Here is an 8,877-nt window from a genome sequence, read left to right as displayed (position 1 = left end):
CAACATACATGTAATAAATTAGTTATAATGTATATTATAGCAAATCCTTTCACAAGGGAGTTGTCACACGTACAATAATCATGTATTCCCAAACAACAATCATGTCAAGAACAAATCATAATTCCATATTCATACAAACATTTCAACAAACACATGGAACACATTAATTTCAACATAGTTCGTATATATATGTAATACGTGGAAAACATCACATCTAAGCATATGTGATAGCAATCAAGTCAATCATAAATCATTAACTAACATTGAAAGCCTTGAAAACCATAACCGAAACGTTTATAGTCCGCACCTTTCGTCATAAACTCATATTATACTTAGTTTGAACACTACGCCTTTGTCTATGACACAACGATAACCTATAGCATGAAATAGGTTAACTATTTCACCATTTACTCTATTTGGATACCTAACACAGATTAGGGTTAGGATTTCTTATCCAAGAACGGAGTCGAAATTGCCGGTATAGCGATACAGGTAAGATAATTCGGCACGTGGAGTGATGGGGTCGAATCCCGACAACTATCCCTCACTTTCTCTCATTTATCCTCACTCTTTCCTTCTCTTTTCTCTCTTTCCTCTCCTAAGGTTTAGGGAATTCGTATGGAATGAGAGAGAGGTGGGTTAAGGCCCTTATATAGGCCCAGAACTGATGTCAATGGCCCTAAGGCCATGGTATACTTAGGTTATAGCTAAAGAGTGACTGTTTTGGGCCAACGGAGCTCATCTAGAGGTCCATTTCCTGCATACGGTCTGGTGAAAGTTCCCTGATAATGAATCTATGTCAGGTTAAGTTTTTGGTCTGATTGAGTTTGTAGATCGACTGCGGAGGACCAGTTTCAGTTCAATGGTCATCGTCTCTCGATCAGGGCCACAAGTGCACTGACATGTATATTGAAATTTCCCTGATCCGAGGATGTAGTTGGATTAGAATCTGACGGTCGGAAACCTTAAATTTGGCCTGCAAGTGAACGGCCCAAATTACTTAAGTTTGAGTTCATTTTCTAAAGATATTCGCGTTTCTCACACACTTCGCTCTGGGCTCAAGTTGTGCATTTCTGGATGCTATTTGGACTTGATTTCCGAGATGGTTGTCAAGCCCAATAAGGCGGTCATAATCGTATAGTTTCGCGGTAATCGGACTTTCGACGTGTGGTCCAGGTCTGATACGGAGTTTCAAGATGCTTCCGAGAGCAAATGGGTTTTGAGATTGATCCTAGGTTTTTAGGTAATGTAGAATTAGCGATTCTACTGGTTTTGAGTCTTGCAGTTCATATAGAAAGTGATTCGAGCCATTCGTCGATCAATTCATTTTAGTACTTAATTAATTTTCGTCTAATTTCTAAAGGATTCGGTCCTTAGTGATTTCTGCCTGAGGTGGTACTCGGGTCTTTGTACGGATTTCTCACGGACATGATGGTGGGCTACCAACATTCTTTAACAGGAACTTCTGGCAAAAAGTTGTGGCAGGATTATCCGCGTCCAAAGGATTCTCACAAAGAAATCACGGAAGCCGATTGCGTACTGAGTAACACAGGAGTAAACTCTATGAGGAAGACCATGATTATATATTTAATCCACTCTGTCTATCCACTTTATCAGATAATTTTAGCACTTGAATCCAAAAATTAAGCATATCCAACACTCAAATGAATCACACAACAAGAAACTGTGTGAATTGAATATCTATCGTTGAAAAATTCCTGGGGCCACATAAGTTTTAGATCAAGCTTATTTTTATGTTTTTCATTCGTCCATGTCTGTATGATCTTATGAACAGGTTGGATGATAAATAAACATCATTGTGGGGCATAGAAAGGTTTCAACGGTGGAAATCATTGTTCTCACCGTTTCATGTGGTATGATCTGCTTGATCTTTGGATAGGCTTCAATTTTGGGATCAACCCCTTAAATTATTTGGAAAAATGTATGGCTAGTGTGGATAGCCTATATACATTCAGGGTGGGCCCAACTGAGTTTACTCAGTACGCAATCCAATTTCAAAAATCACGGTTGCCCACGTAATCTTAGTTATTAAGTAATCTTGCTTAATACGCAAGAAATAGGCCTGTAACGGTCGATCTCTCCACCGATTACATTCCACTTTCTTTTTCATTCTCCCGACTCGATCCCAAGAAGCCTCTCCTCTCTCTCTCTCTCTCTATTTTTTTCTAGGGTTTCAGAGCTCTCTCAATCGATATCGGTCGATGGCCCATCTCTCACCTTCCCATCTAACCTCCACGACCTCGAATTCGACGGATGTGACGACATCATCCGCCTCTCTGTCGAATCCTCAATTTCCATCTCTCTCTCTCTCTCTCTGCTTTTTTCTAGGGTTTCAGAGCTCTCTCGATCGATATCGGTCGATGGCCCACCTCTCACCTTCCCATATAACCTCCACTATCTCGAATTCGACGGATGTGACGACATCATCCGCCTCTCTGTCGAATCCTCAATTTCCATCTCCTCCTTCTCCCCAAATGATGTAATACAACTAATCCACAAATTCGATTTTGTTTCAACTCATGTTGCTAACCCAACGCCCCTCCTCCCTCTCACTGGTCTCCTCTCGCCCCATGAAACCCTCGATCTCTCTCCTATCTATAATGGCGATGATGGTGAGAAGATGATGATATGATCTGGTCCATTAGTCTGCATTTTCATGGCAGCCAAACCCCGACAACAACCACCAAGTCGTCTCTCTCTCTCTCTGGTCGAATGTCCTTTAATCTCCTGTTCTTTGATGTGCGATTCAGGGATTTCTAGGGCAGATAGATGTATTTAGTCTCTATTCTTTTGATTTGATCTGTTGATTAGTCTCTGGGAAATCCAATCTCCATCTGTATTCTCCACCAGGTCATCTCTCCACCTGTATTCTCCATCAATTCTTGGGGTTTTGGGGAAGTTGGTTTCAAAGGCATTTAAGGATGTAGATGGTGATTCGAGTGCCGGGTCCACCCGATTGCGTGGAAAGCAAGTTATGCTGGACATCTTAGTAGAGCGGCGTCGGGATGTTTCAGCCTATTCGAGCAGTAAGGTTCTTCAGGTGTGGGCAGAACTATGCGATGAACATGCTGTTTCAATTGGTCTGTGGAACGAGGTTGCTTCGGTTGCTTCTGAGAGATTGGAGGATAAGAGCGCATTCCTGAGGAAAGCGGCATTGAATCTACTCATCACGATGTTGCAGTATAACCCGTTTGGTCCACAACTTCGCATTGCATCATTTGAAGTGCCTTTGGAGAAATACAAGGAGAAACTAGAAGAGATGGAACCCAATGCACCTTCTGAGAGCCTTTTTGGACGGGATACCTTCAGACAATGAGATGTGTGAAGCAGATGGAAAGGTTTATCAGGCTGAAGTCAGAGCAGCAAGACAGTGTTACTGATAGTTGTTTGCCTAGTGTGGAAGATGGGGTCAACAAGGATTCTTCCACGCTGGATTTTGGGAACCTGAAGCAAACCAGGGCCTTGATTGCATCACTTGAGACATGTTTGAGGTTCTCAAAGTGCATATCATCCACAATGCTGACTCTGGTCCAACTGCTGGCTTCATCTTCTGCCACTGATGTTGAGAACACGATTCTTTTGTTGATGAGGTGCAGACAATTCCCAATTGATGGCTCTGAGTCCTGTCTCCGAAAAATGTTGCCACTTGTAAGCATCCTCTTAGATTTGTGTTACAATTCTTCTAGACTTCCAAAGGAATCTTGGTAAGCATTTAAGGGTGTGTTTGCATTGGATTTCTATAGGTATTTTCGCAGGACAAGTCTATCCATGCAGCTATTGAGGATGCATTCATCAGAATTTATTTCAGTAGAAACCCTTCAGAAATTGCTGCAAATCTATTGAGCATTGCTATAGAATCTAGTATCGGCGATCTAGCAGCTCTAAAATTTATAGCTGGTTCCTTGGTATCTACGGGGGATATTTCTACAAGCACGGTATGTTTATTTGATTGTCATAATTTCAGGTGCTGCTTCCATTAATATGATTCACTCACTTTGCTATAGAAGTTATGCATTGGTGTTCTTTTGGCATTCTTTGACAAGCACGGTTAGACACTTAGACAAAGAACTAAGAGTGCTGATTTCTGCACACTTAAGGGCCTGTTTTTTTCACCAATTTCCATGGTAATGTAAAGAAATTGTGTAATAATTACAAATTGCTTTACCTGCCTCCTGACAACATTTGCATTTGACCATTGATTGCTATGGTAAATTGAAATGATGGCATTTTTACATTGCCTGAATGTTATATCGCCACCAAAATACACTGATGTTGCTGTTTGGATTCAAAAATTTTACAGTAATTACATATTGATTGGGATCATTTCAATGGATAGAAACCTTTGACATGATTGGGTCATTTCAGTGGATTCGAACCGTTCATATGATTTGGCTCATTTGGTGATCCAAATTCTTTGTGCTTTTTAAGTAATCCAAACTCATCATATGATTAAGGCTACTTTCAATGATTGATGTTGATGGATATGTTAAGTTAATCTATATTGTTCATATTATTGAGATCAATTCTCAGTGATCAACATTGCTAATTTTGTAGAGCCCTCTTTAACTTTACAAACAATTTTAATGATCGGGCCTACTGTTGTTGATCCTTCATTATTGCTTCTAGTTTAGTTAATTGAGTTGATTCAGTACTTTATCTTATTTTCGCTTCTTTATTTATCCAAAATCATATATGATTGAGGCTATTTTCAATGACCCATGCCAATAGATATGTTAAGTTGATCTATATTAATATATTATACATATTATAGAGATCAATTCTCAGTGATCCATACCGTTAATGTTGTAGAGCCCTCTTTAACTTTACAAACAATTTAAATGATTGGGCCTGATTTCATCAATCCTTCATCTTATTGGATCCAACTTAGTTGGTTGAGGTGATTTGACTCTTGGGGGATGTACACTGATGAATTTTCCATTTTTAGAGACTTTGGTTCAAGAGTCGGCTATAGTTGGTCCATTTTATAATTCAAGCTATTTTAGTGATCCACACCATTCGTATTAAGGCATACACTTAATGAATCTATCAGTGAATGTCGCATGAGCCAAAAGTTATTAATGATTCAAATTTTGCTAATGATTGGGCTCATTTTCAGTGGCAAGAACCTTTGATGTGCTTGAACCATTTCAAGTGATCTCAACGGTTCATATGCTTAGTCTTGTTTTATGTGATCCATACCCTTCATATGATTTGAGTTTTTTCAGTGATATAAACCCTTCATTAGTTGAGGCCTTTTTTTGTGATCCAAACCAATTGGTATACTTATGCATCTTTTCACCAATCCATTAAGTTCATCTTTTGATACTTAGGCCTCTTTTCATTAATACAACACTTAATATTTTGGGGTTGTTTTCAGTGATCTAAACCCTTCATTTGATTGGATCTAGATCAGTTTGATATAATCAGATATGTTGATTGGATCTAGAAGCAATTTTTAGTAAGTTGGACAAATTGATATATTGAGATACGTGCTTGACAATCAAATATATAGATGTTTTGTAGTTGTAATTGGATGCAAAATGCACCAAAATTCACTGAGGTAAGAGGAATCTAGATGTTGAATATTGGATGCCATACTATTGATATGTTTAAGTATGTATTCAATGGTCAAATTAGTTAGAGGTGATTTGACCCTTGGGGGATGTACAATGGTGAGTTTTATTTATTTATTTTTTTTAAATTCTTTTTTCTTTTTAGAGACATCGATACAAGAGTCAGCGACAATGGGTCCATTTTTTTTTGGATCCAAAATTTTGTTTCACGGGGACCATTTTAATGGATATGAACCGTTCATATGAGTTAGTGATCCCGGCTCATCTTATGATTAAGGCTATTTTTGGACCAAGCCAATTGATTTATTAAGTTGATCCATGTTATTCATATGATCGAGGGTGGTTCTCAATGATCTATGTTATTAACATTTCAAGGCCCTATCAATTTTATAAATCATTCAAATGATTGCACTTGTTTTCTATTATCCAAACCATTGATAAGATTGCTTCGTTACCATGATCCAAACCATTGATATAGTGAGGCATGTGCTTAGCAAATCAATTTGTGCATTGCATGCCCCAAAGTCGTTAGTGATTCAAGTAGTACTAGTGGTTGGGCTCATTTTCAGTTTTAGTGAGAAAAGCCATTGATGTTCTTGGGCCATTTTAAGTGATCCGAGCCATTCATATGTGTGGCTTGTTTTGAATGACCCATAGCCCCTTTGGGTTGGAGGATTATAGCATTTCAATTTTTTAATGCCAAACCATCAATATGTTCAGGCCCATATTCATTAATCTAGTTTGTTGAACTGATTTGGCCCTTGGGAGGTACAATGGTGACTTTTCTCTTTTTAGAGACTTTGGTACAAGAGTTGGCTACAATGGTTTTTTTCTTGTTGTCTAAAACATAAAGTATCAGTAGGACCATTTCTAGTGATCTAATCTATTTTTATAATTTGGTCTAATCTGAAATTGTCAATGTGGGGGCTCATTTTATAAAATTCAAACTGTTTCAAATGTTTGAACTGTATTGAGTAAGCTAAATTCTTAATATGGTTGGGTTTCTTTTTTCAATGATCTAAACTCTTCATATGATTTGGCCCATTTCTAGTGATCCAAACCTTTGACATGCTTGGCCATTTCAATGGATCAAAACCTTTGACGTGCTTGGGCCATTTCAGCGGATTTGAACTTCTTATATGATTCGAGCCATTCAGCGATCCAAATGCATCATATGATTTATGCTACTGTTAGTGATCTAAACCAATCATATGATTGAAGCCTCTTTCCATGACCCATCCCAATGGATATGTTAAGTTGATCCATCTATTCATAATATATGAGGTTGGTTCTTAGTTATCCACATCGTTAATTTTGTAGGACCCTCTTCAGTTCTATACACAATTCAAACAATCATGTTTCTTTTTACCACGATCCAAATTCATATGATTTGGCCCATTTCTAGTGATCCAAACCTTTGACATGGGCCATTTCGATGGATAAAAAAACATTGTCATGCTTGGGCCATTAAGTGGATCCAAATTGTTCATATGATTTGGCACATTCGGCGATCCAAGCTCATCATGCGGTTAAAGCTCATTTTCATGATCCAAACTTATCATAATAAAGCTACTTTTCATAATACATGGTAATGGAGATATGTAATTTGATCCATGCGCAAAATTTTGTAAGACCCTCTTCAGCTTTTCAAATGATCCAAACTGTTGATACGATTTCACTTATTTCTAGTGATCCAAACCTTTGACATGCTTAGGCCATTTCAATGGATCAAAGCCTTGGATGTGCTTGGGTCATTTCAATGGATTTGAACTTCTTATATGATTTGGCCCATTCAACGATCCAAATGCATCATATAATTAGTGTTGTTGTTAATGATCTAAACTAATCATATGATTGAAGACTCTTTCCTTGACCCTTCCCAATGGATATGTTAAGTTGATCCATCTATTCATAATATATGAGGTTGGTTCTTAGTTATCCACATCATTAATTTTGTAGGACCCTCTTCAGTTCTATACACAATTCAAACAATCATGTTTCTTTTAACAACTATCCAAATTCATATGATTTGGTCAATTTCTAGTGATCCAAACCTTTGACATGGGCCATTTCGATGGATAAAAAACATTGACATGCATGGGCCATTAAGTGGATCCAAATTGTTCATATGATTCGTCTCATTCAGCGATCCAAACTCATCATACGATTGAAGCTGTTTTTCGTGATCCTAACTCACCATATGATTGAAGCCTCTTTCCATGACCCATCCCAATGGATATGTTAAGTTGATCCATCTATTCATAATATCTTAGGTTGGTTCTTAGTTATCCACATCGTTAATTTTGTTGGACCCTCTTTAGTTCTACACACAATTCAAACAATGATGTTTCTTTTTACAATGATCCAAATTCATATCATTTGGCCCATTTCTAGTGATCCAAACCTTTATCATGGGCCATTTCGATGAATAAAAAATATTGACATGCTTGGGCCATTCATTGGATACAACTAGTTCATATGATTCGGCACATTCGGCGATCCAAACTCATCATATGATTAAAGCTCCTTTTCATGATCCAAACTTATCATATGATTAAAGCTACTTTTCATGATACATGGCAATGGATATGTTCAGTTGATCCATGTGCTAAAATTTGTAGGACCCTCTTCAGCGTTACAGGTGATCCAATCTGTTCATATGATATGGCCCATTTCTAGTGATCCACACCTTTGACATTCTTGGGCCATTTCAATGGATCAAAACCTTTGACGTGCTTAGGCTATTTTATCGGATTTGAACTTCTTATATGATTCGGCCCTATTCAGCGTTCCAAATGCATCATATGATCCGTGTTGTTGTTAGTGATCTAAACTCATCATATGATTGAAGCCTCTTTCCATGACCCATCTCAATGGATATGTTAAGTTAGATCCGTCTATTCATAATATTTGAGGTTGGTTCTCAGTGATCCACATTGTTAATTTTGTAAGACCCCCTTTTAGTTAAATACGCTATTCAAATAATCAGGTTTCTTTTTACAATGATCCAAATTCATATGATTTGGCCCATTAATAGTGATCCAAATCTTTGACATGGGCCATTTCGATGGATAAAAAACATTGACATGCTTGGGCCATTTAGTGGATCCAAATCGTTCCTATGATTCTACTAATTTGGCGATTGACAGTTTGACACTCATCATACGATTGACGCTGTTTTTCATGATCCAAACTCATCATATGAATAAAGCTACTTTTCATGATCCAAACTCATCATATGATTAAAGCTATTTTTCATGATCCATGGCAATGGATATGATAA

This window comes from Magnolia sinica, chromosome 10, assembly GCF_029962835.1.
Source record: "Magnolia sinica isolate HGM2019 chromosome 10, MsV1, whole genome shotgun sequence".
In the NCBI taxonomy this organism is placed as follows: domain Eukaryota; kingdom Viridiplantae; phylum Streptophyta; class Magnoliopsida; order Magnoliales; family Magnoliaceae; genus Magnolia; species Magnolia sinica.
The sequence above is the reverse complement of the archived record's forward strand: the minus strand, read 5'-3'. Positions refer to the sequence as shown.